Raw genomic sequence first — 7,231 nt, forward strand, 5'->3', positions numbered from 1 at the left:
CCTGGTCATAAATCACAATGCTTCATTTGAAAATTGTCCTCTCCTGCTTCTAGATTCACCAATGAGGGAACAAAATTTAATTGCACCACCCTGTTTATCTCTTCAAATATTTTGCAACTCTCAATGAGATTACCATACATTGGAAATAATGCTTCGTTCTCGTACCCTGAAATCCTTCTGCAGCTTTCACAACAGACTTCTACAACTGGTACTAGACTTCAATGACTTATTAAAAACTTCTCCAAGATGCATTTCTAAAAATCTGTACATCAGACTTTCTACTTCAAACCTTCGACAAATAATGTCCACACATTTCCCTCCTGACAAGTATGATAAAGTCAAATCGTTGCTATTTATTAGATCATGAGGAACATGGATAGGTTGACTCGTCAAGGTGTTTTCCGGCTGGTGAGGAAGTCAAAATTTAGAAAACATCGGTTTAAAATTAGTGGGTAAGGATTTAAAAGGATTTCAGACGTGTCCAGAATGAGCTGCCAGAGAAATCGGTGGAGACTTGTACAACTGTAACATTGAATGGCATCTGGATGGATATATGAGTAACAAGGTTTAGAGGGATGTGAGCCCAATGTTGGCAAATGGGACCTATTAATTTAGGATATCTGTCCACCATGGTCATGTTGGAAAGAAGGGCCACTTTCAGTGTTGTATTGTTCAACGACTTGATGACTCTAGAACAAACGCAAAAACTTTGCAAATAATTCCATCAAGAAGATTTCAAGTTCCAAATCTTCGGTTAATCTTCCTCTCTTGTGCTCACAAGTTCATTGCCTGATGTCAGAACTTACGGATTAGTTGCTGGATCCATTCCTGTAAATTGGTTCTGCATTCTTTCTAATTCCGATTTTTTTTTACGAATGTAGCTAGTGTTTATGGACTTAGCATCAATTTTTCTAATACCATATTTCGATGAATATTAAAACACAACAGCATAGCTAATTTGGCACCAGATGATGAGCAATTGAGTCAAATTTGATCGGACGCAGTGAGACAATGATCCTCTCTTCGTGTGGTGTACATCCGTGACTCTATAATTCGACGAAGAATCATTCCCACAACTTCAGCTGTGTCAGAATCTAGTTTGCGGTGAAAGCCTGTCAATCTTTTAAGGTAACGTTCGTCTGGGTCTCTGCAAAGGATTTGGCGAAATCTTTGGGTCTTGACAATTTGTTCTTCCAACAAATGAATTCAGTTGTTTTAGTATGAAAATTGATAAGTTTGTCACAGCTGTGATGGCCGAGAGGTTAAGCCGTTGGATTTGAAATCCACTGGGGTCTCCCTGCGCAGGTTCGAATCCTGTTCACAGCGTAGATACCTTTAAAAGTCATGAATTCCTTTGCAGGATTTGGATTTCGTGGAGCTTGAGCTTTGCATTCAATCGAAAGTAAATTTTCAACTGTGAAGAATCCGAAGTAATTTCAAGACTGACTCAGTCATCTACTTGTATAAATTATCTGTCGAGACACAAAAAGCCACCAACTTCCAATACGAATCAGTTTCAACACGTTTGTCGAACTATCGTGAAGTTTGGATGTTCGGGGGTGCGTGGAATTAAGCAAAACAAGAAGCAATGCAATACACTTACCTGCAGGTGATGAGCACATCCTCTTTATTCTGTCAGTTTAAACAGATGAAAATATCTGTTGGATGCCAAAGCAAGAGGATACTGTCTTTTTCTGTGCCTTTTCAGTGGGGCATGCTCAGCATTGAAATGTCTGTTTTTGCACAAGCAGAGTTTGATTGCCATTTATACTGAGCAACGCTAATACAGAAAACGCGTTTTTGAATTCTTGTGATCACGTGGTTCAGACATTGCACATATGGACGACAAATCTGGCTTTTAACGTGGCGCCGTGGATTAGCTGGTGAAAGCACCTCCCATCACACTGGTGCCTGCTCATTGTATTGAAATCTCGTTATTTCTCGCAAGTATTGTGTTGCTGATCGAGAAACTCAGTGCCCTGTTTGAATTGCTGTATATCCTGATTTCTCGTTCCGGCTTCATTTTCCAGGTTTAAATCCAGTAGTGTATGTTGCTCTTTTTAACTACTATTTTAACCTTGAGATTCTTCCCGCAGTTCCACAAGCACTTCTGCTTCTCATCCTCTTATTCTCATTCCTTCATTCCCAGTTTTGTGGAAATTAACTGGTGAGGCAGGAGACACTGCAGCATTCCCGGGGAATGTTGTGGTAATGGCACTGACACCACGACATGATCACCCTCATTCTCTGCTGTCACCATTCATTCGTTGTACACCAACAGTAAATGCATCCTTGTTCTTCTTCAGCTATCATGTAATTACTTTCTTTTTCTGTTGGATAAGGAATTCAACTTTAACTTCGAAAGGGTGTTTAGATTTTGAGGAAGAAATGTCTCCTTGCCTCAGGTCGAAGTGACAGACCCATTATCCAGAGAATGTGAGACTAATTCGACCGACTCCAGCCAGGCGTCAGAAAGCCTCTCAGCAGTTCGAATCTCAAGCTGTCTCTGAATGTCAGGCATTTTCAAGAGCAGAAATGGGAAATGAGGGATATGGACATCCAGAGAGTCGGAGAATGTGAAAAAGGCCCAGGAGGGTTCAGAGACAATTATAGAAAAAACAAAGACACATATTGAGGCAGACACTAAAAGAAACAATTCTCCATTCGGCGTGACTGCTAAATAACAGAAAGCAAAAGGAAATGTAGCCATTAAAACATAGCCTTCTACCAGCTCAGGAAAATAAAAGTAGCATGACAGCTGATTAAATCTTTTTAAGATTGTAAATTCGACGTTTGTAAGCTCAAGAGTGATTTTCATAAATATCCTGATTCGACAGGTAAGATTATCATTTCCCAAACAGTATAATCTAGAAATCTATAACTATCCTGTTTCCTGTCCATCTAAAAAAAATCTGTTTCTCTCCACAGATGTTGCCAGGTGTAGCGGGTTTCTCTATCAATTCTCGTTTTTAGTTCAGATTTCCAAAACCTGCATCTTTCTGAATTTTGATAACCTGGCACAAAACCAAGCATGACCAGGTTCGGACCAGTGGTTAGAAATACTGCTACCACGATATACTTGCACAATAAATCATTCATTCCCTGTCCGAAAACAGAACTAATGCCATGGCAGTTCTAGTTCCAAATCCTACCTACGAGATGACACGGAATGAAGACAGACGCTCTTGCACTTATTCTCAATGAAATGGCTTTTCCCTTTCATTTCTGATCAGTTTCACTGCAGATTGTTTTCTACTCGTCTTCAAGTTTTGCAGAATGGAAAAGCCCATTTGGCCCATGGTGCAGTCTGGTTTAAAGACATTCATCTATTCCATTCCCTGTTTCCAGCTTTGGTCCATAAGCTTTTGTGTTCTGATGTTTCCAGTGCAAATGGCAGTGAGGTTCTCGCTTTGATCTTAGATGACATAACAATGGGATTGAAGTTTGACATAGTCACATTGTGTTATTATCCACGTCGTGTCTCCGACAGAAAAAGACACACAGACACATTCCCCGAGAGTGGCAGAGTTCTCAGGATTTGACCAGCTCCTTGTGCTTCACTTCAGCTGTCCGCTCCAACATGCAAGTTCAACCGCCAAAAGGCAGCTTTTGGTTAAACCAAAGCCAGTTCTACAGACAATGAGAGACGTTGCTCTGAGCTAGAATTTGAAGTGGACGAAAGAAACTGTAAATTCGAAAACCCAAACCCTTCCGTTCCTGACAGACAACAGGAATGGACGACCACGCTGCATCCTCGCGATTTTAAATGCGAACCGACAATCCCCTAACTCGACGTCAGGCGTGTTACCAATTCCGTCACTGACCCAAAAACCAGGTTTGGCTGTGACAGTTTGTCTATAGGCAATGTAAACGTCCACATCAGGGAAACAGCATTCACAAGGTGAAAAATCAGCAAACATAATCACCATCACTGTTTCACTTGGAATTCCCCACTCTGTGAACTATTTCCTTTCACTTTACTTTCATATTTGAAGTTTTTTACATTCCAGAGCCTGAACTAATTCAGCGAGAAACCACTGGTCATTTTGAGCCCGTCACCCGGAATGAGGCGAGTTGAACAATGCCTTTCTTGCTGCCAAAACATCAGCGCAGCTCAAAACGAGCTCGTGTTTGCATCAGTCTTTACTTAACTTGCTGCAGTATATCTGCTGAACAACATCAGATTATCACAGCATTGCCTTCTTCACATTGAAACCTAGGGTGATAATATGAACCGACTTGGAAACTTGGAGAGAGAAACACTGCTGACAAAGACAATTATGACGTGAAGAGCAGGCACTAGAGTTTGTACAGGTCCCAGAGGCTACTGCAGTATCGTTGGACATTCCTGCATACGAGTCTGATTTTGCATTGCCAGGAACAGGCTTTCATTCCCAGTTAGGAGATGTAGATTTAATTCTCTTCTTGTGAATTATCCGAATGAAAACGAAATCCTGGCTGCACCCAGAACACACACACGGATCCTGCCAGAACAATTCAGTGATCGATCAGCATCTGTCTGGAAGGACAATGGCAGCAAATACAAGCGAAAGCTATCACAGCAATTACCCCTCCAAGGTTCTCGCGTTTCCCAGTTGAAAATATTTCGTTGTTCCTTCAATGTCACTACGTCTAAACCCTTGCCTCATGGCATTATGTCTGTACCCCGCAACTGAGGACATGCAGGGTTATGCGGAGTAACTCATAATCTCAATCTCTCGAGTAATTAGGAATTGACGGTGCATCCCATCACATTGAGTAATGACTTTATCCCAGTAATACGTTTCCTAAAGCTGCAGTTTCTAAGGGAACACTTGCAAGCTGTCGGGAATAAGTTGAGAAGTGGAATGGACGAGAGGAAAATGTGAAAGGCAATGATGACTGGGAGGCATGAGACAGCAAGTGAGTGAGGAGCTGGTGTTGCAACGTTCAATGTCAGTGTCAGTATTTACTGACCACTATTCACTCTGACTCACACACCACGCCTTAACAATTCACCGCAATGAGCCCATTCCTCTTAGTGTGAGTTTACCTTTGCGGATATTAACGCGGTTAAAGGTGCCCAAGAGGATGGATGGATCTGCGTTATTCTGTCAGTTTAAACAGCCTAAGTTATCAGTTTACAACAAAAGTAATAAGAGATTTCCTCTTCCTGTGCATTTTCAGTGAAGAATATCCAGCTTTGAACTCTTCTGCATAACCAGAGGCTGTTTTAAATTTACACCGAGTAACTGTGAAACACACAAAAAATGAGTCCGAGTTCCTGTGTTCGAATAGTCAAGTAAATGCACGCATAGTTTTGAATCGTTAAGCTTGGGCAGTCTCTCAGCCTTAGTTAGTGAAAGTTCCTGTGAAAAAACAGCCGAATATGGGATCAAATCCTGACATCTCAATGTTTATAGGTCTTTCATGAAAAACAGAGTTCCCGACTTCACCTGTGGTTCTGGTTGTGGTGGGAATTCAAATCAATGACTGGATCGAGGTTATAGTTTAAAGACAGCTCCTTCGAAATCTCTGCTACGCTGCCACACAAACTCCGCAAACACGTTTTTCATGATTAGTGTTTCAGCATCGCCTCACTTCAGGCACTTACCCACACACACTTTCAATGGCGAACTTGGCGTAAGTTCTATAATATTTATGAGGATGTTGCAAGGCTTACAGTGTTTGGACTGCAGCGTAAAGCTGAATAGGATGTGAAAATTTTCCCTGGAGCTTGAGGGCTGAGGGATGGGCTTACAGAGGTTTATATCAATATGAAGGAGACGGTAGAGTAAATGGTCAATGAATATTTCTTCCCATGGCAGGCAAGTTCAAAGCAAGGGAACACTGTTTTAAGGGGAGAGTGGTAAAATTTAAAAGGGATCTGAAGGACATTGTTTTTTTCACACAGAAAGGTTTGCGTGTTTGGAATGAATTGTCAGATTTAGTGGTGGAGTCTGGTATACTCTCAACATTTCAAAGGCATATGGATCTGTATACAGATAGAAAAGTTGAAAAAGAATAAACGTGAAAATTTGGCAAATAGAGCGTTTGTTTACGGGCTCAGACCCTCTGAGATGCTGCTGTGGCGAAGACCAGTTTGAATAGGCACTCATCACTTGGTCAGTGCGTTGGGCTAGTTTTCTGGAAGATGGTTAGATTAGATTCACTACAGTATGGAAACAGGCCCTTCAGCGCAACTAGGCCACACCGACCCTCCAAAGAGTAACCCACCCAGACCAATTTCCCTCGAACTAATGCACTGATCATTATGGGAAAATTAGCATGTCAAATTCACCTGCCCTGCACATCTTTGGAGTGTGGGAAGAAACCCACGCAGACGCAGGGAGAATGTGCAAACTACGCGCAGGAATCAAACGTGGAACACTGATGCTGTGAGGCAGCAGTGCTAACCACTGAGCCACGGTGCCGCCCTAAAAGGGGATGGAGAACGCAGCTAGCAACCCCGCAATCTCTCGCATGCAAAGCGAGTACTCTCCCATTTGAGATAACTCCCACAGGCTGCTTCGGTTAAAACCAGCAACGAATCATTTTTTTCTGGTCTTAGGCTGCCAATGACCATTCTTCTTGACACATTCACAACTTCTCAGTGGGAGATTTTGGCTGCAGAAAATACCTCACAAATCATGTTGCTCGCGCAGCTCTCCAGCGAAACCAAACACCTGACAACTCATTAACAGAAGCAGAACTGACAAAAATAACCTATTTTCAGACACACGGGCTCATGAATGCTGTCTGTGAGGCAGAGCGAGTCATCTGGGTCATGAGCTGCTCACACAAATTGCAGCGAGGCAATTCCAAATGGTGCTTTCAACGTACTGGCGCCTTAGTGCACCAATACTTCCAGGAAAGTGCTCAAGTAACATGAATCAGAACTGACTAAGAATGAAAGATGAAAAGTGAAGATTACCAATTACAGACTCGATTAGATGAGGTTAACAATTGGGCTGATGTCTCCACCGGATCGACAGGACCAATCACCAGCCTCTCTCATCAGGACAGAAATTAAGGAAATTAGGGAAAAGTAACCAAGTTTCACATCGCAATTTCCCTCCTTTTCGCAACAACAACAGAAAACTGCGAGCAGATTCAATGTAGAACCTAATTTCACATAAACAGGGAAATAAATATCTCCATTCACTTTCAGAGAAACGGTGAAAAATGCAAATTGTCTGGAATATGGAAGATTGGCGCAGCCTGTTTTTGAGTCGCATATTATGCTGGTGGC

At 42.1% G+C, this 7,231-nt stretch overlaps 1 non-coding gene across 1 annotated transcript; it reads left to right on the top strand.

The window, feature by feature from the left end:
- The first annotated feature begins 1,244 nt into the window (after window positions 1–1,244).
- trnas-uga (transfer RNA serine (anticodon UGA)) lies at window positions 1,245–1,326 on the top strand. The gene has a single exon. It is a non-coding gene; the product is annotated as a tRNA-Ser (tRNA).
- Window positions 1,327–7,231: the final 5,905 nt, after the last annotated feature.

The sequence above is a fragment of the Chiloscyllium plagiosum genome, unplaced genomic scaffold (assembly GCF_037043375.1).
Source record: "Chiloscyllium plagiosum isolate Xiang-an unplaced genomic scaffold, Cpla_swu_hap1 HiC_scaffold_39, whole genome shotgun sequence".
Classification (NCBI taxonomy): domain Eukaryota; kingdom Metazoa; phylum Chordata; class Chondrichthyes; order Orectolobiformes; family Hemiscylliidae; genus Chiloscyllium; species Chiloscyllium plagiosum.